Source organism: Anomaloglossus baeobatrachus, chromosome 2 (assembly GCF_048569485.1).
Source record: "Anomaloglossus baeobatrachus isolate aAnoBae1 chromosome 2, aAnoBae1.hap1, whole genome shotgun sequence".
In the NCBI taxonomy this organism is placed as follows: domain Eukaryota; kingdom Metazoa; phylum Chordata; class Amphibia; order Anura; family Aromobatidae; genus Anomaloglossus; species Anomaloglossus baeobatrachus.
In genome coordinates this window covers 7,015,573-7,041,589 of record NC_134354.1, presented here as the reverse complement: position 1 = coordinate 7,041,589, position 26,017 = coordinate 7,015,573, and the positions used below count along the sequence as shown (strand labels likewise).

At 48.8% G+C, this 26,017-nt stretch overlaps 1 protein-coding gene across 2 annotated transcripts in view; it reads left to right on the top strand.

Moving 5' to 3' along the window:
• Nucleotides 1–26,017, top strand: part of SPAG17 (sperm associated antigen 17) — a 384,631-nt gene that overhangs the window by 77,753 nt on the left and 280,861 nt on the right. Inside the window, exon 1 of one of the 2 annotated variants that reach the window (XM_075334840.1) lies at nucleotides 24,708–24,957. The exons of the other annotated variant lie outside the window; for it this stretch is intronic. The gene's annotated coding sequence lies outside the window, so the exon portion shown is untranslated. Of the gene's footprint in view, nucleotides 1–24,707; nucleotides 24,958–26,017 lie in introns of those variants that run through there. 2 annotated transcript variants of the gene reach the window in all.

Below are 26,017 nucleotides of genomic sequence, written 5' to 3'. Positions count from 1 at the left end.
CATCATATGTAACAGCCCCGCCCCTGCCCATCATATGTAAGAGCCCCGCCCCTGCCCATCATATGTAACAGTCCCGCCCCTGCCCATCATATGTAACAGTCCCGCCCCTACCCATCATATGTAACAGCCCCGCCCCTGCCCATCATATGTAACAGCCCCGCCCCTGCCCATCATATATAAGAGCCCCACCCCCAATACATAGAGGCAGAGTTATGATAAAGTCATAAAGTGAGGCTGTGAAAATTTAATGGGTTGAAACTGTGATACCCTCAGGAGAGCGGGGCTGTGATAACCCCTGGGTGTGGGTCTGTGATACCCTCATGGGGCAGGGTTGGGATGATACCCCCATGGGGGCGGGGCTGTGGTGATACCACCATGAGGGCGGGGCTGTGATACCCCTCATGGGGACGGGGCTGTGATGATACCCCTCATGGGGGCGGGGCTGAAATGATATCCCCCATGGGGGCGGGGCTGTGATGATACCCCCCCATGGGGGTGGGGCTGTGATGATACCCCCCCATGGGGGTGGGGCTGTGATGATACCCCCCCATGGGGGTGGGGCTGTGATGATACCCCCCCATGGGGGCGGGGCTGTGATGATACCCCATGGAGGCGGGGCTGTGATGATACCTCCCCATGGGGGCGGGGCTGAGATGATACCCCCCATGGGGGCGTGGCTGTAATGATACCCCCATGGAGGCGAGGCTGTGATGATACCCCATGGAGGCGGGGCTGTGATAACCTTTACTCTTTCCTGATAATGAACAGAATGTGCCTGCGGCTGATGAGAAGAGCGTCAGTATCTGAATGCCCGGTCACCGGTAACCCCGGGGAGACATCCTGCCGGTGGATTCACCATTATGTTTCGAGCAGTTGATGTCCTGCCCGGGTACTTGTTGCCCTTATTGCCCTAGTCTTTCTGCCCCCTGACCCTTCCTGGTCATATGTCCACACCGGCCCCACTGGGTAGATGAGCCGGTGCATAGCGTGTCCCGCAGCCCCCAGTAAGTTTGGAGCAGATTGCCCCTTCCCCATTTCTCCGGGTGCAGGCACAGGAGCGGCTGCAGCGTGTTGTTGGATCCGATGTCGGTGCTCCGGAGCGAGAGAGGGGCGCGCTCTGTTCCTCATTACCTGCGACCCGTTCTGTTTTACTTTTATGAGAAGCAGACGGCTACAAATCATCTGAAGACTTGAAAAGGGCCCGCTCCAGCATCGGATGATTAGAGAATAAGCACAACACAAATATCAATGTACGAAACACGGGGGGAGCCGCGCGGATAATCGCACAATTGCTGCCCTTTCACCCGCTAACTGCCAGATAAAGTATTACTACAAAATGGGAGCTTTAGCGAGTATCCTGGAGTAATATTTCACACGTTTCCCGGGGTCTGGACAGTTTACCGCTCCGACCCGCTCCCCGAAAGTGACACGCAGCGCTATTTGTGTCATCTGTTCCAGCTGGACCCATCTGTGCCCCAAAGTCGGGGACTCCCCACAGCGGGAGCAGCTGCGGGAAGAGCAGGAAACCACCAGCACCACATTAATACCATACACTCTGCAAAATCTCACTCTACTACTTTTTTTATAGATATTTTTATTTTTTTACTTTTTTCTAGATTTTTTTTCATTTCTTTTATGTTTATATACTTTTTATTTGCTTTTTATTTTTTTTAGCTTTTTTTTATTTATTTTAGTTTTTATTTCTTTTATAGTTATTTTTTTTATAGTTTTTAGGTATTTTTATTTGCTTTCTACTTTTTTATTTTTTAGATTATTTTTAGTTTTCATTACTTCATTCTTTTTTCTAGGTTTTTTTTTTGCTTTTTATTTTTCAAATTAGTTTTAGTTTTCTTTTATGTTTTTACATATTATTTTCATTTGGCTTTCACTCTTTTATCTTTTATGATTTGATATATGATTGTGCTATTTTTATATTTCTCAATTTTTCATTTTAATAATGGATATATTATTTTCTTTCTAATTTTTAGATTATTTTTAGTTTTTAATTCTTTTATGTTTTGATATATTTTTATTTTTCAGATTAGTTTTCTTTTAGGTTTTCCATATTTTTATTTGCTTTTAACTCTTATGATATGATTGTTATTTTTTATATTTCTCAATTTTTCATTTTAATAATGGATATATTATTTTCTTTCTAATTTTTAGATTATTTTTAATTTTTATTTCCTTTTATATTTTTATATATTTTTATTTTTCAGATTAAATTTCTTTTAGGTTTTTACATATTATTTTTATTTGCTTTAAACTTTTTTATATTTATGATTTCATATGATTTTGCTATTTTTTATTTCTCTTTTTCATTTTTTATGATTATATATGATTTTTATTTGCTTTTACCTTTTTTTTACTTTTTAGATTGTTTTCTATTATATTTAATATTTACCTTTTGCTTATTTTGTTTACTCATCTCATTTATTTGACACTTTTCTCTATTTTCACCTTCTCACATTTTTCAGTTTAGTTTTGATCTGTGTTTCTATTTTAATTATTCTTATGTTAAGTTTTATTTTTTATTTTTCTATCATTTCTTTCTTTTAAATTTTTGCTTCATTTTTTTCTTTTCAGTTTATTGATTTTGTTTTATTATACGGTAATTTAGCAAACATCAGATGATTTATTTGTTCAGCTCTTTTTGCTTTTCTTGCTTTTTTCGTTGATTTTTTTCTTCCGTCCCAGAATATGAAGGACAGTTTGTGACTGGTGAATCCGTCAAATCCAACTTTTCTTATGTGATTCGTTCAGACGGTAGCGGCTGCTATTAATGATTATCTTACGGTCCTCGTCCCCTATATAGAGACTAATACAGCTCCCCGCCACCATGTGCCATCTGTAATACTGCATATAGTGATAATATAATACTGGGCTCAGGCTCCAGGACCCGGTGCTGAAGTTCCACCACTGGGTGGAGACCAGGATGAGGCAGTGAAACTCCGCACATTAACATCCTTCTGCCACATTGTCTAGTGGTAGGTGTGTAGCCCTGCCTGTCTAGTCTCCTGCCCTGCCCATCTGATTTCCCGTCCTGCCCCTCTGGTCTCCCGTCCTGCCCGTCTGGTCTCCCGCCCTGCCCGTTTAGTCTCCCGCCCTGCCCGTTTAGTCTCCCGCCATGCCCGTCTGGTCTCCCGCCATGCCCGTCTGGTCTCCCACCCTGCTTGTCTGGTCTCCCGCCCTGCCCCTCTGGTCTCCCGCCCTGCCCCTCTGGTCTCCCGCCCTGCCCGTCTGGTCTTCCGCCCTGCCCGTCTGGTCTGGTCCCTCGCCCTGCCCGTCTGGTCTGGTCCCCCGCCCTGCCCGTCTGGTCTTCCGCCCTGCCCGTCTGATCTTCCGCCCTGTCTGCTTGATCTCCCACCCTGCCCGTCTGGTCCCCCGCCCTGCCCGTCTGGTCCCCCGCCTTACCCGTCTGGTCTTCTGTGATGCCTGTCTAGTCTCCCGCCCTGCCTGTCTGGTCTCCTGCCCTGCCTGCCTGGTCTCCCGCCTTGCCCGCCTTATCTCCCGCCTTGCCCGCCTGATCTCCCGCCCTGCCCGTCTGGTCTCCCACCCTGCCCGTCTGGTCTCCCGCCCTGCCCGTCTGGTCTCCCGCCCTGCCCGTCTGTGCCCTCTTCCTGCCCGTCTGGTCTCCCGCAATATAATAGACCTACTCTTCAGATGCTGCTATAAGCCTACCTTTAGAATACCACCAATTTTAGTCTACTATTAGTAGTCTGTCTACCATCACCCCTCCTCTACTATCATTGTAATAATCCTGCCTATCTAGTCTTCTGCAGTATGATAGACCTACATGTCACTTTTCATAACTAATTTTCTAGGAAAATAATAACAGTGCTAAGACTCTGCTCATACCAATGTGTCTACAATCAGCCGTTTGCTACTCTCAGTGTTGTAACCTGCCTGTCTAGTTCCCAGCAGTAAACTACATCTAGCAGGGTTTATAACCCCGCTCCTCCTGATAATGATATTACTTTGCTGATACAATTATGTGCACTGTTCCTTGTGTTACTGCCAGTGTGGTAATCCTGCCTGTCTAGTCTCCCGCAGTACCATAAAAATACTTTTCATGTACAACTTCTAATTTATACTTTAGGATAATGATATCACCCTGCAGATAGTAGTGTCTATATAATCTATAATCTCCCCTCTGCTACTAAAGTGTTGTAATCCTGCCTGTCTAGTCTCCCGCAGTACAATAGCCCTACTTTTCACTTTTTATTTACACTTTAGGGTAATGATATTACCCAGCAGACAGTAGTGTGTATATAATCTATTATCTCTCCTGACAATGTTGTAATCCTGCCTATCTAGTCTCCAGCAGTACCTTAAGCGTTGTAGTCCTGCCTATCTAGTCTCCAGCAGTACCATAAATGTTGTAGTCCTGCCTATCTAGTCTCCAGCAGTACCATAAGTGTTGTAGTCCTGCCTATCTAGTCTCCATCAGTACCATAAATGTTGTAGTCCTGCCTATCTAGTCTCCAGCAGTACCTTACGTGTTGTAGTCCTGCCTACCTAGTCTCCATCAGTACCATAAATGTTGTAGTCCTGCCTATCTAGTCTCCATCCGTACCATAAATGTTGTAGTCCTGCCTATCTAGTCTCCAGCAGTACCATAAGTGTTGTAGTCCTGCCTATCTAGTCTCCAGCAGTACCATAAGTATTGTAGTCCTGCCTATCTAGTCTCCAGCAGTACCATAAGTATTGTAGTCCTGCCTATCTAGTCTGCATCAGTACCATAAATGTTGTAGTCCTGCCTATCTAGTCTCCATCAGTACCATAAATGTTGTAGTCCTGCCTATCTAGTCTCCATCAGTACCAGAAATGTTGTAGTCCTGCCTATCTAGTCTCCAGCAGTACCATAAGTGTTGTAGTCCTGCCTATCTAGTCTCCAGCAGTTCCTTAAGTGTTGTAGTCCTGCCTATCTAGTCTCCAGCAGTACCATAAGTATTGTAGTCCTGCCTATCTAGTCTCCAGCAGTACCTTAAGTATTGTAGTCCTGCCTATCTAGTCTGCATCAGTACCATAAATGTTGTAGTCCTGCCTATCTAGTCTCCATCAGTACCATAAATGTTGTAGTCCTGCCTATCTAGTCTCCATCAGTACCAGAAATGTTGTAGTCCTGCCTATCTAGTCTCCAGCAGTACCATAAGTGTTGTAGTCCTGCCTATCTAGTCTCCAGCAGTTCCTTAAGTGTCGTAGTCCTGCCTATCTAGTCTGCATCAGTACCATAAATGTTGTAGTCCTGCCTATCTAGTCTCCAACAGTACCATAGACCTACTCTTTACTTCTTACAACTCCTTCTTTTAGACGAAGGTGTTACTCTGCTTTCAGTGTGTATGGAATCACCCCTGTGTCAGTTTTACCATCCTGTGTATCTAGTCTCCAGCAGTACGATGCACATACTCGGCCATAACCCTACCTAGTGATAGTCGGGTATCTGCTACCTATGATGGTGTAGCCCTTCCTAACTAGTCTCTAGCAGTATAATATCACTTTCCTGGGGTAATATCTCCATGATAACAGTATTTCCACTCCTCCCGCGTCCCCGGTCCCTTGTGCAGTCCTGCTTATCTAGTCTCCAGCAATATAGTATTACTTTCCAGGGGTAATATCTCCATGATAACAGTATTTCCACTCCTCCCGCGTCCCCGGTCCCTTGTGCAGTCCTGCTTATCTAGTCTCCAGCAGTATAATATCACTTTCCAGGGGTAATATCTCCATGATCACAGTATTTCCACTCCTCCCGCGTCCCCGGTCCCTTGTGCAGTCCTGCTTATCTAGTCTCCAGCAGTATAATATCACTTTCCAGGGGTAATATCTCCATGATCACAGTATTTCCACTCCTCCCGCGTCCCCGGTCCCTTGTGCAGTCCTGCTTATCTAGTCTCCAGCAGTATAATATCACTTTCCTGGGGTAATATCTCCATGATCACAGTATTTCCACTCCTCCCGCGTCCCCGGTCCCTTGTGCAGTCCTGCTTATCTAGTCTCCAGCAGTATAATATCACTTTCCAGGGGTAATATCTCCATGATCACAGTATTTCCACTCCTCCCGCGTCCCCGGTCCCTTGTGCAGTCCTGCTTATCTAGTCTCCAGCAGTATAATATCATTTTCCTGGGGTAATATCTCCATGATGACAGTATTTCCACTCCTCCCGCGTCCCTGGTCCCTTGTGCAGTCCTGCTTATCTAGTCTCCAGCAGTATAATATCACTTTCCTGGGGTAATATCTCCATGATAACAGTATTTCCACTCCTCCCGCGTCCCCGGTCCCTTGTGCAGTCCTGCTTATCTAGTCTCCAGCAATATAGTATTACTTTCCAGGGGTAATATCTCCATAATCACAGTATTTCCACTCCCCCCGCGTCCCCGGTCCCTTGTGCAGTCCTGCATATCTAGTCTCCAGCAATATAATATCACTTTCCAGGGGTAATATCTCCATGATCACAGTATTTCCACTCCTCCCGTGTCCCCGGTCCCTTGTGCAGTCCTGCTTATCTAGTCTCCAGCAGTATAATATCACTTTCCAGGGGTAATATCTCCATGATCACAGTATTTCCACTCCTCCCGCGTCCCCGGTCCCTTGTGCAGTCCTGCTTATCTAGTCTCCAGCAGTATAATATCACTTTCCAGGGGTAATATCTCCATGATCACAGTATTTCCACTCCTCCCGCGTCCCCGGTCCCTTGTGCAGTCCTGCTTATCTAGTCTCCAGCAATATAGTATTACTTTCCAGGGGTAATATCTCCATGATCACAGTATTTCCACTCCTCCCGCGTCCCCGGTCCCTTGTGCAGTCCTGCATATCTAGTCTCCAGCAGTATAATATCACTTTCCAGGGGTAATATCTCCATGATCACAGTATTTACACTCCTCCCGCGTCCCCGGTCCCTTGTGCAGTCCTGCTTATCTAGTCTCCAGCAGTATAATATCACTTTCCAGGGGTAATATCTCCATGATCACAGTATTTCCACTCCTCCCGCGTCCCCGGTCCCTTGTGCAGTCCTGCTTATCTAGTCTCCAGCAGTATAATATCACTTTCCAGGGGTAATATCTCCATGATCACAGTATTTCCACTCCTCCCGCGTCCCCGGTCCCTTGTGCAGTCCTGCTTATCTAGTCTCCAGCAATATAATATCACTTTCCAGGGGTGATATCTCCATGATCACAGTATTTCCACTCCTCCCGTGTCCCCGGTCCCTTGTGCAGTCCTGCTTATCTAGTCTCCAGCAGTATAATATCACTTTCCAGGGGTAATATCTCCATGATCACAGTATTTCCACTCCTCCCGTGTCCCCGGTCCCTTGTGCAGTCCTGCTTATCTAGTCTCCAGCAGTATAATATCACTTTCCTGGGGTAATATCTCCATGATAATAGTATTTCCACTCCCGCGTCCCCGGTCCCTTGTGCAGTCCTGCTTATCTAGTCTCCAGCAGTATAATATCACTTTCCAGGGGTAATATCTCCATGATCACAGTATTTCCACTCCTCCCGCGTCCCCGGTCCCTTGTGCAGTCCTGCTTATCTAGTCTCCAGCAGTATAATATCACTTTCCTGGGGTAATATCTCCATGATCACAGTATTTCCACTCCTCCCGCGTCCCCGGTCCCTTGTGCAGTCCTGCTTATCTAGTCTCCAGCAGTATAATATCACTTTCCAGGGGTAATATCTCCATGATCACAGTATTTCCACTCCTCCCGCGTCCCCGGTCCCTTGTGCAGTCCTGCTTATCTAGTCTCCAGCAGTATAATATCACTTTCCAGGGGTAATATCTCCATGATCACAGTATTTCCACTCCTCCCGCGTCCCCGGTCCCTTGTGCAGTCCTGCTTATCTAGTCTCCAGCAGTATAATATCACTTTCCAGGGGTAATATCTCCATGATCACAGTATTTCCACTCCTCCCGCGTCCCCGGTCCCTTGTGCAGTCCTGCTTATCTAGTCTCCAGCAATATAGTATTACTTTCCAGGGGTAATATCTCCATGATCACAGTATTTCCACTCCTCCCGCGTCCCCGGTCCCTTGTGCAGTCCTGCATATCTAGTCTCCAGCAGTATAATATCACTTTCCAGGGGTAATATCTCCATGATCACAGTATTTACACTCCTCCCGCGTCCCCGGTCCCTTGTGCAGTCCTGCTTATCTAGTCTCCAGCAGTATAATAATCACTTTCCAGGGGTAATATCTCCATGATCACAGTATTTCCACTCCTCCCGCGTCCCCGGTCCCTTGTGCAGTCCTGCTTATCTAGTCTCCAGCAGTATAATATCACTTTCCAGGGGTAATATCTCCATGATCACAGTATTTCCACTCCTCCCGCGTCCCCGGTCCCTTGTGCAGTCCTGCTTATCTAGTCTCCAGCAATATAATATCACTTTCCAGGGGTGATATCTCCATGATCACAGTATTTCCACTCCTCCCGCGTCCCCGGTGCCTTGTGCAGTCCTGCTTATCTAGTCTCCAGCAGTATAATATCACTTTCCAGGGGTAATATCTCCATGATCACAGTATTTCCACTCCTCCCGCGTCCCCGGTCCCTTGTGCAGTCCTGCTTATCTAGTCTCCAGCAGTATAATATCACTTTCCAGGGGTAATATCTCCATGATAACAGTATTTCCACTCCTCCCGCATCCCCGGTCCCTTGTGCAGTCCTGCTTATCTAGTCTCCAGCAGTATAATATCACTTTCCTGGGGTAATATCTCCATGATCACAGTATTTCCACTCCTCCCGCGTCCCCGGTCCCTTGTGCAGTCCTGCTTATCTAGTCTCCAGCAGTATAATATCACTTTCCTGGGGTAATATCTCCATGATCACAGTATTTCCACTCCTCCCGCGTCCCCGGTCCCTTGTGCAGTCCTGCTTATCTAGTCTCCAGCAGTATAATATCACTTTCCTGGGGTAATATCTCCATGATAATAGTATTTCCACTCCCGCGTCCCCGGTCCCTTGTGCAGTCCTGCTTATCTAGTCTCCAGCAGTATAATATCACTTTCCAGGGGTAATATCTCCATGATCACAGTATTTCCACTCCTCCCGCGTCCCCGGTCCCTTGTGCAGTCCTGCTTATCTAGTCTCCAGCAGTATAATATCACTTTCCTGGGGTAATATCTCCATGATCACAGTATTTCCACTCCTCCCGCGTCCCCGGTCCCTTGTGCAGTCCTGCTTATCTAGTCTCCAGCAGTATAATATCACTTTCCAGGGGTAATATCTCCATGATCACAGTATTTCCACTCCTCCCGCGTCCCCGGTCCCTTGTGCAGTCCTGCTTATCTAGTCTCCAGCAGTATAATATCACTTTCCAGGGGTAATATCTCCATGATCACAGTATTTCCACTCCTCCCGCGTCCCCGGTCCCTTGTGCAGTCCTGCTTATCTAGTCTCCAGCAGTATAATATCACTTTCCAGGGGTAATATCTCCATGATCACAGTATTTCCACTCCTCCCGCGTCCCCGGTCCCTTGTGCAGTCCTGCTTATCTAGTCTCCAGCAGTATAATATCACTTTCCAGGGGTAATATCTCCATGATCACAGTATTTCCACTCCTCCCGCGTCCCCGGTCCCTTGTGCAGTCCTGCTTATCTAGTCTCCAGCAATATAGTATCACTTTCCAGGGGTAATATCTCCATGATCACAGTATTTCCACTCCTCCCGCGTCCCCGGTGCCTTGTGCAGTCCTGCTTATCTAGTCTCCAGCAGTATAATATCACTTTCCAGGGGTAATATCTCCATGATCACAGTATTTCCACTCCTCCCGCGTCCCTGGTCCCTTGTGCAGTCCTGCTTATCTAGTCTCCAGCAATATAATATCACTTTCCAGGGGTAATATCTCCATGATCACAGTATTTCCACTCCTCCCGCGTCCCCGGTGCCTTGTGCAGTCCTGCTTATCTAGTCTCCAGCAATATAATATCACTTTCCAGGGGTGATATCTCCATGATCACAGTATTTCCACTCCTCCCGCGTCCCCGGTGCCTTGTGCAGTCCAGCTTATCTAGTCTCCAGCAGTATAATATCACTTTCCAGGGGTAATATCTCCATGATCACAGTATTTACACTCCTCCCGCGTCCCCGGTCCCTTGTGCAGTCCTGCTTATCTAGTCTCCAGTAGTATAATATCACTTTCCAGGGGTAATATCTCCATGATCACAGTATTTCCACTCCTCCCGCGTCCCCGGTCCCTTGTGCAGTCCTGCTTATCTAGTCTCCAGCAGTATAATATCACTTTCCAGGGGTAATATCTCCATGATAACAGTATTTCCACTCCTCCCGCGTCCCCGGTCCCTTGTGCAGTCCTGCTTATCTAGTCTCCAGCAATATAATATCACTTTCCTGGGGTAATATCTCCATGATCACAGTATTTCCACTCCACCCTCGTCCCCGGTCCCTTCTGCAGTCCTGCTTATCTAGTCTTCAGCAGTATAATATCACTTTCCAGGGGTAATATCTCCATGATCACAGTATTTCCACTCCTCCCGCGTCCCCGGTCCCTTGTGCAGTCCTGCTTATCTAGTCTCCAGCAGTATAATATCACTTTCCTGGGGTAATATCTCCATGATCACAGTATTTCCACTCCTCCCGCGTCCCCGGTCCCTTGTGCAGTCCTGCTTATCTAGTCTCCAGCAGTATAATATCACTTTCCTGGGGTAATATCTCCATGATAATAGTATTTCCACTCCCGCGTCCCCGGTCCCTTGTGCAGTCCTGCTTATCTAGTCTCCAGCAGTATAATATCACTTTCCAGGGGTAATATCTCCATGATCACAGTATTTCCACTCCTCCCGCGTCCCCGGTCCCTTGTGCAGTCCTGCTTATCTAGTCTCCAGCAGTATAATATCACTTTCCAGGGGTAATATCTCCATGATAACAGTATTTCCACTCCTCCCGCGTCCCCGGTCCCTTGTGCAGTCCTGCTTATCTAGTCTCCAGCAGTATAATATCACTTTCCTGGGGTAATATCTCCATGATAATAGTATTTCCACTCCTCCCGCGTCCCCGGTCCCTTGTGCAGTCCTGCTTATCTAGTCTCCAGCAGTATAATATCACTTTCCAGGGGTAATATCTCCATGATCACAGTATTCCCACTTCTCCCGCGTCCCCGGTCCCTTGTGCAGTCCTGCTTATCTAGTCTCCAGCAGTATAATATCACTTTCCAGGGGTAATATCTCCATGATCACAGTATTCCCACTCCTCCCGCGTCCCCGGTCCCTTGTGCAGTCCTGCTTATCTAGTCTCCAGCAGTATAATATCACTTTCCAGGGGTAATATCTCCATGATCACAGTATTCCCACTCCTCCCGCGTCCCCGGTCCCTTGTGCAGTCCTGCTTATCTAGTCTCCAGCAGTATAATATCACTTTCCAGGGGTAATATCTCCATGATCACAGTATTTCCACTCCTCCCGCGTCCCCGGTCCCTTGTGCAGTCCTGCTTATCTAGTCTCCAGCAGTATAATATCACTTTCCAGGGGTAATATCTCCATGATCACAGTATTCCCACTCCTCCCGCGTCCCCGGTCCCTTGTGCAGTCCTGCTTATCTAGTCTCCAGCAGTATAATATCACTTTCCAGGGGTAATATCTCCATGATCACAGTATTTCCACTCCTCCCGCGTCCCCGGTCCCTTGTGCAGTCCTGCTTATCTAGTCTCCAGCAATATAATATCACTTTCCAGGGGTAATATCTCCATGATAATAGTATTTCCACTCCTCCCGCGTCCCTGGTCCCTTGTGCAGTCCTGCTTATCTAGTCTCCAGTAGTATAATATCACTTTCCAGGGGTAATATCTCCATGATCACAGTATTTCCACTCCTCCCGCGTCCCTGGTCCCTTGTGCAGTCCTGCTTATCTAGTCTCCAGCAGTATAATATCACTTTCCTGGGGTAATATCTCCATGATCACAGTATTTCCACTCCTCCCGCGTCCCTGGTCCCTTGTGCAGTCCTGCTTATCTAGTCTCCAGCAGTATAATATCACTTTCCAGGGGTAATATCTCCATGATCACAGTATTTCCACTCCTCCCGCGTCCCTGGTCCCTTGTGCAGTCCTGCTTATCTAGTCTCCAGCAATATAATATCACTTTCCAGGGGTAATATCTCCATGATCACAGTATTTCCACTCCTCCCGCGTCCCCGGTGCCTTGTGCAGTCCTGCTTATCTAGTCTCCAGCAATATAATATCACTTTCCAGGGGTGATATCTCCATGATCACAGTATTTCCACTCCTCCCGCGTCCCCGGTCCCTTGTGCAGTCCTGCTTATCTAGTCTCCAGCAATATAATATCACTTTCCAGGGGTGATATCTCCATGATCACAGTATTTCCACTCCTCCCGCGTCCCCGGTGCCTTGTGCAGTCCAGCTTATCTAGTCTCCAGCAGTATAATATCACTTTCCAGGGGTAATATCTCCATGATCACAGTATTTACACTCCTCCCGCGTCCCCGGTCCCTTGTGCAGTCCTGCTTATCTAGTCTCCAGTAGTATAATATCACTTTCCAGGGGTAATATCTCCATGATCACAGTATTTCCACTCCTCCCGCGTCCCCGGTCCCTTGTGCAGTCCTGCTTATCTAGTCTCCAGCAGTATAATATCACTTTCCAGGGGTAATATCTCCATGATAACAGTATTTCCACTCCTCCCGCGTCCCCGGTCCCTTGTGCAGTCCTGCTTATCTAGTCTCCAGCAATATAATATCACTTTCCTGGGGTAATATCTCCATGATCACAGTATTTCCACTCCACCCTCGTCCCCGGTCCCTTCTGCAGTCCTGCTTATCTAGTCTTCAGCAGTATAATATCACTTTCCAGGGGTAATATCTCCATGATCACAGTATTTCCACTCCTCCCGCGTCCCCGGTCCCTTGTGCAGTCCTGCTTATCTAGTCTCCAGCAGTATAATATCACTTTCCTGGGGTAATATCTCCATGATCACAGTATTTCCACTCCTCCCGCGTCCCCGGTCCCTTGTGCAGTCCTGCTTATCTAGTCTCCAGCAGTATAATATCACTTTCCTGGGGTAATATCTCCATGATAATAGTATTTCCACTCCCGCGTCCCCGGTCCCTTGTGCAGTCCTGCTTATCTAGTCTCCAGCAGTATAATATCACTTTCCAGGGGTAATATCTCCATGATCACAGTATTTCCACTCCTCCCGCGTCCCCGGTCCCTTGTGCAGTCCTGCTTATCTAGTCTCCAGCAGTATAATATCACTTTCCAGGGGTAATATCTCCATGATAACAGTATTTCCACTCCTCCCGCGTCCCCGGTCCCTTGTGCAGTCCTGCTTATCTAGTCTCCAGCAGTATAATATCACTTTCCTGGGGTAATATCTCCATGATAATAGTATTTCCACTCCTCCCGCGTCCCCGGTCCCTTGTGCAGTCCTGCTTATCTAGTCTCCAGCAGTATAATATCACTTTCCAGGGGTAATATCTCCATGATCACAGTATTCCCACTTCTCCCGCGTCCCCGGTCCCTTGTGCAGTCCTGCTTATCTAGTCTCCAGCAGTATAATATCACTTTCCAGGGGTAATATCTCCATGATCACAGTATTCCCACTCCTCCCGCGTCCCCGGTCCCTTGTGCAGTCCTGCTTATCTAGTCTCCAGCAGTATAATATCACTTTCCAGGGGTAATATCTCCATGATCACAGTATTCCCACTCCTCCCGCGTCCCCGGTCCCTTGTGCAGTCCTGCTTATCTAGTCTCCAGCAGTATAATATCACTTTCCAGGGGTAATATCTCCATGATCACAGTATTTCCACTCCTCCCGTGTCCCCGGTCCCTTGTGCAGTCCTGCTTATCTAGTCTCCAGCAGTATAATATCACTTTCCAGGGGTAATATCTCCATGATCACAGTATTCCCACTCCTCCCGCGTCCCCGGTCCCTTGTGCAGTCCTGCTTATCTAGTCTCCAGCAGTATAATATCACTTTCCAGGGGTAATATCTCCATGATCACAGTATTTCCACTCCTCCCGCGTCCCCGGTCCCTTGTGCAGTCCTGCTTATCTAGTCTCCAGCAATATAATATCACTTTCCAGGGGTAATATCTCCATGATAATAGTATTTCCACTCCTCCCGCGTCCCTGGTCCCTTGTGCAGTCCTGCTTATCTAGTCTCCAGTAGTATAATATCACTTTCCAGGGGTAATATCTCCATGATCACAGTATTTCCACTCCTCCCGCGTCCCTGGTCCCTTGTGCAGTCCTGCTTATCTAGTCTCCAGCAGTATAATATCACTTTCCTGGGGTAATATCTCCATGATCACAGTATTTCCACTCCTCCCGCGTCCCTGGTCCCTTGTGCAGTCCTGCTTATCTAGTCTCCAGCAGTATAATATCACTTTCCAGGGGTAATATCTCCATGATCACAGTATTTCCACTCCTCCCGCGTCCCCGGTCCCTTGTGCAGTCCTGCTTATCTAGTCTCCAGCAGTATAATATCACTTTCCTGGGGTAATATCTCCATGATCACAGTATTTCCACTCCTCCCGCGTCCCTGGTCCCTTGTGCAGTCCTGCTTATCTAGTCTCCAGCAGTATAATATCACTTTCCAGGGGTAATATCTCCATGATCACAGTATTTCCACTCCTCCCGCGTCCCCGGTCCCTTGTGCAGTCCTGCTTATCTAGTCTCCAGCAATATAATATCACTTTCCAGGGGTAATATCTCCATGATCACAGTATTTCCATTCCTCCCGCGTCCCCGGTCCCTTGTGCAGTCCTGCTTATCTAGTCTCCAGCAGTATAATATCACTTTCCAGGGGTAATATCTCCATGATCACAGTATTTCCACTCCTCCCGCGTCCCCGGTCCCTTGTGCAGTCCTGCTTATCTAGTCTCCAGCAGTATAATATCACTTTCCAGGGGTAATATCTCCATGATCACAGTATTTCCACTCCTCCCGCGTCCCCGGTCCCTTGTGCAGTCCTGCTTATCTAGTCTCCAGCAGTATAATATCACTTTCCAGGGGTGATATCTCCATGATCACAGTATTTCCACTCCTCCCGCGTCCCCGGTCCCTTGTGCAGTCCTGCTTATCTAGTCTCCAGCAGTATAATATCACTTTCCAGGGGTAATATCTCCATGATCACAGTATTTCCACTCCTCCCGCGTCCCCGGTCCCTTGTGCAGTCCTGTTTATCTAGTCTCCAGCAGTATAATATCACTTTCCAGGGGTAATATCTCCATGATCACAGTATTTCCACTCCTCCCGCGTCCCCGGTCCGTTGTGCAGTCCTGCTTATCTAGTCTCCAGCAGTATAATATCACTTTCCAGGGGTAATATCTCCATGATCACAGTATTTCCACTCCTCCCGCGTCCCCGGTCCCTTGTGCAGTCCTGCTTATCTAGTCTCCAGCAGTATAATATCACTTTCCAGGGGTAATATCTCCATGATCACAGTATTTCCACTCCTCCCGCGTCCCCGGTCCCTTGTGCAGTCCTGCTTATCTAGTCTCCAGCAGTATAATATCACTTTCCAGGGGTAATATCTCCATGATCACAGTATTTCCACTCCTCCCGCGTCCCCGGTCCCTTGTGCAGTCCTGTTTATCTAGTCTCCAGCAGTATAATATCACTTTCCAGGGGTAATATCTCCATGATCACAGTATTTCCACTCCTCCCGCGTCCCCGGTCCGTTGTGCAGTCCTGCTTATCTAGTCTCCAGCAGTATAATATCACTTTCCAGGGGTAATATCTCCATGATCACAGTATTTCCACTCCTCCCGCGTCCCCAGTCCCTTGTGCAGTCCTGCTTATCTAGTCTCCAGCAATATAATATCACTTTCCAGGGGTGATATCTCCATGATCACAGTATTTCCACTCCTCCCGCGTCCCCGGTCCCTTGTGCAGTCCTGCTTATCTAGTCTCCAGCAGTATAATATCACTTTCCTGGGGTAATATCTCCATGATAACAGTATTTCCACTCCTCCCGCATCCCCGGTCCGTTGTGCAGTCCTGCTTATCTAGTCTCCAGCAATATAATATCACTTTCCTGGGGTAATATCTCCATGATAACAGTATTTCCACTCCTCCCGCGTCCCCGGTCCCTTGTGCAGTCCTGCTTATCTAGTCTCCAGCAGTATAATATCACTTTCCAGGGGTAATATCTCCATGATCACAGTATTTCCACTCCTCCCGCGTCCCCAGTCCCTTGTGCAGTCCTGCTTATCTAGTCTCCAGCAGTATAATATCACTTTCCAGGGGTAATATCTCCATGATCACAGTATTTCCACTCCTCCCGCGTCCCCGGTCCCTTGTGCAGTCCTGTTTATCTAGTCTCCAGCAGTATAATATCACTTTCCAGGGGTAATATCTCCATGATCACAGTATTTCCACTCCTCCCGCGTCCCCGGTCCCTTGTGCAGTCCTGCTTATCTAGTCTCCAGCAGTAGAAGTACTTGTCATTAATCTGATGTAATATTTGGAGATTGCTGAGAATTTGTGATGACAGTTTCCCCGGGATAATCCTGTAGATCTCTAGAAGACCTCCTCCATATCCCTCCGCCGTGTGCTCAGTGCTGCCCCCTCCAGGCTGGAGATCCGTCCTGCGCTCTATCGCCCCCTGGTGGCCGCACTCTGTGGCTCAGGATTTTGGGATGTAATTGTAATCAGACCAATAATCTGTGGCGTCCGGGGGTGAGAGATCGGCTGCAGCGCCCGCGCTTTGTGCCTCAGGACGCTGCTTGCTGTCAGTGTATGTGACTTTCACAGCTGAGGGTTTGGTACATTGTCTCTTCTCTATAAGCGCGCCAGCTGCAGATACCTCTGGTGCTATGATGCTTTGCTACAATGTATCAGTGCAGGTTTGGTAACAATCTGGAGCCATGTGTGGCTCACCTTCAGCGGGTTGCAGTGAGCGCTCCTTATTTTGGGGTCCCCCTGTGCTTCTCCTGCATTGTTTGGCGCCCCCTCCCCGGGGTGCGTGCCAGCAGGGCCGCTGCCATTCCTCCCGCCTGTTCCAGCCAGTAACGACCTTGGCAGTGGTGCTGGAAAATCCCGTTCTGCGGAGCTGTGAACGTATTTCCCCCGCCGCCCGCACCGAGCAGACGCTGGGAGTGATTAAAAGCTGTCACCTCGTGAATCTCGCCGAGGCTTTCCAACTGCCACAGTCAAACCGCGTCCTGGCCCCAACGAATGGAAAGCTGCCGCGTCCGGCGCTCTGCGGCCGAGAGATCACCACTCCCATCACACGGAAAACCCGGCTCACAGCAGCGCTATATCCAGTGTGACTGTGTGCTACAAAGAAGAGCACGGGACAAGCAGGAGGACTGTATCCATGGATACAAGAGGATAGCGGGAGGACTGTATCCATGGATACAAAAGGATAGCGGGAGGACTGTATCCATAGATACAAGAGGATAGTGGGAGGACTGTGTCGATGGATACAAGAGGATAGCGGGAGGACTGTATCCATAGATACAAGAGGATAGCGGGAGGACTGTATCCATAGATACAAGAGGATAGCGGGAGGACTGTATCCATAGATACAAGAGGATAGTGGGAGGACTGTGTCGATGGATACAAGAGGATAGCGGGAGGACTGTATCCATAGATACAAGAGGATAGCGGGAGGACTGTATCCATAGATACAAGAGGATAGCGGGAGGACTGTATCCATAGATACAAGAGGATAGCGGGAGGACTGTATCCATAGATACAAGAGGATAGTGGGAGGACTGTGTCGATGGATACAAGAGGATAGCGGGAGGACTCCATCCATGGATACAAGAGGATAGCGGGAGGACTGTATCCATAGATACAAGAGGATAGCGGGAGGACTGTATCCATAAATACAAAAGGATAGCGGGAGGACTGTATCCATAGATACAAGAGGATAGCGGGAGGACTGTATCCATAGATACAAGAGGATAGCGGGAGGACTGTATCCATAGATACAAGAGGATAGCGGGAGGACTGTATCCATAGATACAAGAGGATAGCGGGAGGACTGTATCCATAGATACAAAAGGATAGCGGGAGGACTGTATCCATAGATACAAGAGGATAGCGGGAGGACTGTATCCATAGATACAAGAGGATAGCGGGAGGACTGTGTCCATAGATACAAGAGGATAGCGGGAGGACTGTGTTCATAGATACAAGAGGATAGCGGGAGGACTGTGTCCATAGATACAAGAGGATAGCGGGAGGACTGTATCCATAGATACAAGAGGATAGCGGGAGGACTGTGTCCATAGATACAAGAGGATAGCGGGAGGACTGTGTCCATAGATGATGTTGGAGGGATGCAGGGGCGGACATATCACTGATGATGGTGGGGGGGATGCAGGGGCGGACATATCACTGATGATGTTGGAGGGATGCAGGGGCGGACATATCACTGATGATAGTGGGGGGGATGCAGGGGCGGACATATCACTGATGATAGTGGGGGGGATGCAGGGGCGGACATATCACTGATGATAGTGGGGGGGATGCAGGGGCGGACATATCACTGATGATAGTGGGGGGGATGCAGGGGCGGACATATCACTGATGATAGTGGGGGGGATGCAGGGGCGGACATATCACTGATGATAGTGGGGAGGGGGCGGACATATCACTGGAACGACCAGTGCAGCCAACCAAGAGCAAGGGGCCACCTATATCTCCAAAGCAGGCGGAACTGTGCATTATCAGCAGGGCCAGATTAAGGTTGGTGGGGGCCCCTGGGCAGAAAATCTGGTGGGGGCCCAATAACGTTAACATTTTTAGCCATAACAGTAGAGCACGAACTGTAGCATTTAGATATAAATACTGTACCTCAGTCTCACATTCCCCCTTCTCAGCATACTGTGCCCTCCATACTGTGCCCTCACACTGGCCACCATGCCGCCCCTTCTCTATACTGCCTACCTCCTTCACTATACAGTCACTATACCGCACCTCAGTCTCACATTCCCCCTCCTCAGCATACTGTGCCCTCCATACTGTGCCCTCACACTGGCCACCATGCCGCCCCTTCTCTATACTGCCTACCTGCTTCATTATCCAGTCACTATACTGTACCTCAGTCTCACATTCCCCCTCCTCCCTCAGCATACTGTGCCCTCCATACTGTGCCCTCACACTGGCCACCATGCTGCCCCTTCTCTATACTGCCTACCTGCTTCATTATCCAGTCACTATACTGTACCTCAGTCTCACATTCCCCCTTCTCAGCATACTGTGCCCTCCATACTGTGCCCTCACACTGGCCACCATGCCGCCCCTTCTCTATACTGCCTACCTCCTTCACTATACAGTCACTATACCGCACCTCAGTCTCACATTCCCCCTCCTCAGCATACTGTGCCCTCCATACTGTGCCCTCACACTGGCCACCATGCCGCCCCTTCTCTATACTGCCTACCTGCTTCATTATCCAGTCACTATACTGTACCTCAGTCTCACATTCCCCCTCCTCCCTCAGCATACTGTGCCCTCCATACTGTGCCCTCACACTGGCCACCATGCTGCCCCTTCTCTATACTGCCTACCTGCTTCATTATCCAGTCACTATACTGTACCTCAGTCTCACATTCCCCCTTCTCAGCATACTGTGCCCTCCATACTGTGCCCTCACACTGGCCACCATGCCGCCCCTTCTCTATACTGCCTATCTCCTTCACTATACAGTCACTATACTGCACCTCAGTCTCACATTCCCCCTCCTCAGCATACTGTGCCCTCCATACTGTGCCCTCACACTGGCCACCATGCCGCCCCTTCTCTATACTGCCTACCTCCTTCACTATACAGTCACTATACTGCACCTCAGTCTCACATTCCCCCTCCTCAGCATACTGTGCCCTCCATACTGTGCCCTCACACTGGCCACCATGCCGCCCCTTCTCTATACTGCCTACCTCCTTCATTATCCAGTCACTATACTGTACCTCAGTCTCACATTCCCCCTCCTCAGCATACTGTGCCCTCCATACTGTGCCCTCACACTGGCCACCATGCCGCCCCTTCTCTATACTGTCTACCTGCTTCATTATCCAGTCACTATACTGCACCTCAGTCTCACATTCCCCCTCCTCAGCATACTGTGCCCTCCATACTGTGCCCTCACACTGCCCACCATGCCGCCCCTTCTCTATACTGTCTACCTCCTTCACTATACAGTCACTATACTGCACCTCAGTCTCACATTCCCCCTCCTCAGCCTACTGTGCCCTCCATACTGTGCCCTCACACTGGCCACCATGCCGCCCCTTCTCTATACTGCCTACCTGCTTCATTATCCAGTCACTATACTGTACCTCAGTCTCACATTCCCCCTCCTCAGCCTACTGTGCCCTCCATACTGTGCCCTCACACTGCCCACCATGCCGCCCCTTCTCTATACTGCCTACCTCCTTCACTATACAGTCACTATACTGCACCTCAGTCTCACATTCCCCCTCCTCAGCCTACTGTGCCCTCCATACTGTGCCCTCACACTGCCCACCATGCCGCCCCTTCTCTATACTGCCTACCTCCTTCACTATACAGTCACTATACTGCACCTCAGTCTCACATTCCCCCTCCTCAGCATACTGTGCCCTCCATACTGTGCCCTCACTCTGGCCACCATGCCGCCCCTTCTCTATACTGCCTACCTGCTTCATTATCCAGTCACTATACTGTACCTGAGTCTCACATTCCCCCTCCTCAGCCTACTGTGCCCTCCATACTGTGCCCTCACACTGGCCACCATGCCGCCCCTTCTCTATACTGCCTACCTCCTTCATTATCCAGTCACTATACTGTACCTCAGTCTCACATTCCCCCTCCTCAGCATACTGTGCCCTCCATACTGTGCCCTCACACTGGCCACCATGCCGCCCCTTCTCTATACTGCCTACCTGCTTCATTATCCAGTCACTATACTGTACCTGAGTCTCACATTCCCCCTCCTCAGCCTACTGTGCCCTCCATACTGTGCCCTCACACTGGCCACCATGCCGCCCCTTCTCTATACTGCCTACCTGCTTCATTATCCAGTCACTATACTGTACCTCAGTATCACATTCCCCCTCCTCAGCATACTGTGCCCTCCATACTGTGCCCTCACACTGGCCACCATGCCGCCCCTTCTCTATACTGCCTACCTGCTTCATTATCCAGTCACTATACCGCACCTCAATCTCACATTCCCCCTCCTCAGCATACTGTGCCCTCCATACTGTGCCCTCACACTGGCCACCATGCCGCCCCTTCTCTATACTGCCTACCTCCTTCATTATCCAGTCACTATACTGTACCTCAGTCTCACATTCCCCCTCCTCAGCATACTGTGCCCTCCATACTGTGCCCTCACACTGGCCACCATGCCGCCCCTTCTCTATACTGCCTACCTGCTTCATTATCCAGTCACTATACTGTACCTGAGTCTCACATTCCCCCTCCTCAGCCTACTGTGCCCTCCATACTGTGCCCTCACACTGGCCACCATGCCGCCCCTTCTCTATACTGCCTACCTGCTTCATTATCCAGTCACTATACTGTACCTGAGTCTCACATTCCCCCTCCTCAGCCTACTGTGCCCTCCATACTGTGCCCTCACACTGGCCACCATGCCGCCCCTTCTCTATACTGCCTACCTGCTTCATTATCCAGTCACTATACTGTACCTGAGTCTCACATTCCCCCTCCTCAGCCTACTGTGCCCTCCATACTGTGCCCTCACACTGGCCACCATGCCGCCCCTTCTCTATACTGCCTACCTGCTTCATTATCCAGTCACTATACTGCACCTCAGTCTCACATTCCCCCTCCTCAGTATACTGTGCCCTCACACAGGCCACCATGCTGCTACTTCTCTGTACTGCTTATCCCCCCCCCACTACACAGTTTCTATTCTATGCCCCTCACACTTTTCTTTCCCAATACTGTCCACTTACAATTTTCTCCCACCATACTGCTGCCTCACACTTTCCAATGGTGCCCCCCTGATTGCTGTGCAGGGACAAATATGCCACATGCCTTCCAAAGGTACGCCCCTGTACAGTGTACAGGAGAATACATGACTGGTACACGCAGGGCCGGCTCCAGGTTTTTGTAGGCCCTGGGCGAAAGAGTCCTAGTGGGCCCCATCCACACATAGACATGCACAGATACATACACATACACATACAGACATATGTACACATATATATTTAAAGAGAAATTCACAAAAACACATATAAACAGACATAAATCTAGACACAGTCATATACACTGACATACATAGATGACATACACAGATACACATCATACATGCACACACAGACACATTTTTAAATTTTTATATATATTTCTAATATTGTGAAGCCGGCAACAGCCTCATTCACCTCCCCGCTTGTCTCCATCCAGCTCCTCCTGGGCACGTGTCTGTGCCACGCTGATTGGTGGCCGACACTAACAGACATGGCCGCATATAGAGAACACTAACACTGCTGTATATACATCACAAGAGAGGCTGGGGACATACACATTACTGGGGGGCATACATATTACTGAGGAAAGGGGTATATATCAATGGGGGCATACAGCTCTAGAGGGGGACAGTGGCTCTGAAGTGGGGGGACAAACAGCTCTGAGGTGGGGGGGTGACATGCAGCTCTGGGGATATACAGCTCTGGGGTGGAGGGGACATACAACTCTGGGGGAATAGTTGTATGAAGCTCCCATAGTCCTCCATATAGTATTATGTAGCCTCCATGTAGCATTATGCAGCCCCCATATGGCACTATGCAGCCCCCATATGGCACTATGCAGCCTCCATATGGCACTATGCAGCCCCCATATGGCACTATGCAGCCCCCATATGGCACTATGCAGCCCCCATATGGCACTATTCAGCCCCCATATGGAACTATTCAGCCCCCATATGTAACTATGCAACCCCCATATTACATTAAGCAGCCCCTATATAGTACAATGCAGACCCATTTAGCAGTAGGAACCCTCATGTCTTATACAGCCCCCATATAACACAATGCAGGTCCATATAGCATTAGGCACCCTTATGTAGTACACAGCCCCTATATAGCACAGTGCAGACCCAGATAGCATTAGGCATCCTCACATAGTACACAGCCCCTATACAGCACAGAGCAGACCAGATAATATTAAGCACCTTCACGTAGTACACAGCCCCTATATAGCACAGTGCAGAGCCAGATAGCATTAGGCATCCTCACATAGTACACAGCCCCTATACAGCACAGAGCAGACCAGATAATATTAAGCACCTTCACGTAGTACACAGCCCCTATATAGCACAGTGCAGAGCCAGATAGTATTAGGCATCCTCATGTAGTATACAGCCAGTATATAGCACAGTACAGACCCAGATAGTGTTAGGCTTCCTCACGTAGTACACAGCCCCTATATAGCACAGTGCAGAGCCAGATAGTATTAGACATCCTCATGTAGTATACAGCCAGTATATAGCACAGTACAGACCCAGATAGTGTTAGGCATCCTCACATAGTACCGGGTTTACTGTGATACAGAAACCAGATGTTATACAATATACACATTATATACCATCTGATGTGTGTACACAGTATATCACACTACTCTGTACACTGGATGTGGTATACCATGTACACAGTATATCACACTGCTCTGTACACTGGATGTGGTATCCCATGTACACAGTATATCACACTGCTCTGTACACTGGATGTGGTATATAATGTACACAGTATATCACACTGCTCTGTACACTGGATGTGGTATCCCATGTACACAGTATATCACACTGCTCTGTACACTGGATGTGGTATATAATGTACACAGTATATCACACTGCTCTGTACACTGGATGTGGTATATAATGTACACAGTATATCACACTGCTCTGTACACTGGATGTGGTATCCCATGTACACAGTATATCACACTGCTCTGTACACTGGATGTGGTATACAATGTACACAGTATATCACACTGCTCTGTACACTGGATGTGGTATCCCATGTACACAGTATATCACACTGCTCTGTACACTGGATGTGGTATCCCATGTACACAGTATATCACACTGCTCTGTACACTGGATGTGGTATATAATGTACACAGTATATCACACTGCTCTGTACACTGGATGTGGTATATAATGTACACAGTATATCACACTGCTCTGTACACTGGATGTGGTATCCCATGTACACAGTATATCACACTGCTCTGTACACTGGATGTGGTATATAATGTACACAGTATATCACACTGCTCTGTACACTAGATGTGATATACCATGTACACAGTATATCACACTACTCTGTACACTGGATGTGGTATCCCATGTACACAGTATATCACACTGCTCTGTACACTGGATGTGGTATATAATGTACACAGTATATCACACTGCTCTGTACACTGGATGTGATATACCATGTACACAGTATATCACACTGCTCTGTACACTGGATGTGGTATACCATGTGCACAGATATACAATGTCCTGCACTGATCATACCTGGGCCTACAGCACCTCACATATTCTATATGTAATATGGGCCATATAGTGTAATGTGTGCTGCAGGCTCAGATGTGATCAGTGCAGGATCTGTGTAGTGATGTCTCTGCTGAAGATCAGTGTGAGTTATTGCAGGGGAGGGATGAGGCTGATGACCCGGCACTGACAGCCCGACCTCATGACCCGTCACTGACAGCCCGACCTGATCTGCAGCAGGTCACACTCCTGCAATAACTCACACTGGTCCTGCCGGCAGAGCTGCCGCTGACACTATGAAATCCCGTCCTGCTCCCTCCTCACTGCAGCCTCCTGCCCGGCACCATGATGGATGACGTCACACTCACCGTCATCCACAGAGGCCTCTGCTCCGGTCCTCCCACAAGCTCCTGTACGGCACGAAGAAGCAGCAACAGCAGGCGCGCGGTGACGTCATCCATGCAGACGCAGCCCACACAGCGTGCAGTGGGCGTGTCTGTAGCACAGTGCCAGCCGGGATTGAAAATCTTTAAAGGTACAGTGCGGTCCTGAACACTGCTGCGTTAATAAAATGGCGGCCACACAGATGGTGGTGGGGGCCCCCTCAGAAGCTCTTGTGGTGGGGGCCCCTGGGCTGAAGCCCCGTCTGCCCCGCCTATAATCCGGCCCTGATTATCAGGAGTGATTGGACTGCAGAAGTCCCTTAAACTGTTCTGACACCGGGGGGCGGGGCTGACACCGGGGGGCGGGGCTGACAACTCTCATGTGTATTCAGGCTGGTTGTGAGCAGTAATAAATGAGGAGTTGATGCTGTAGTATAAGGGGCGTGGCCTCATGTCTGATCACGTCATTATATCAGTGATGTCATCACCAGTGGGTGGGGCTTTAAGGGGTGTGGCCTCATGTCTGATCACGTCATTATATCACTGATGTCAGATGGGGCTGTAGTATAAGGGGCGTGGCCTCATGTCTGATCACATGTCATTATATCAGTGACGTCATCACCAGGGGCGGGGCTGACACCTCTCACTATGTAGTGGCTAGTTGTCAGCAGTAGTAGTGAGTAGATTAACCCTTCAGTCTCCCTCAGTGATGACTGTGAGACTGTGGTAGTGACACAGCTGGTTTGTGGGTGATGTAGGGTTAACTCCGCAGTGCTCGTACAGCTGCGTCCTGCTGGGAGTTTCGTATGGACACAATGATTGTATTGAGGGGTTTCAGCTTCTGATCGAGCGCGGCCCCTCCCTCTGCGTCCCGCGTTTATTAGTGCATCACCCAACACCAGTGTAATTGCCATCCCTGTGCCCTGCGGACAATGTGTGGGATCACAGCGCCTTCCAGTGGTGGCCTCAGCACAGTGCGGATCCATGGAGAAGTGTCAGATGCCATGTCCACTCCATAATCTGCTCGCAGGACATTTGCCTGCAGTTCTTTTGCGTGCAGTTCTTTTGCGTGCAGCTCTTTTGCGTGCAGTTCTTTTGCGTTATAGCTCTTTTGCGTTATAGCTCTTTTGCGTGCAGTTCTTTTGTGTGCAGTTCTTTTGCGTTATAGCTCTTTTGCGTTATAGCTCTTTTGCGTGCAGCTCTTTTGCGTTA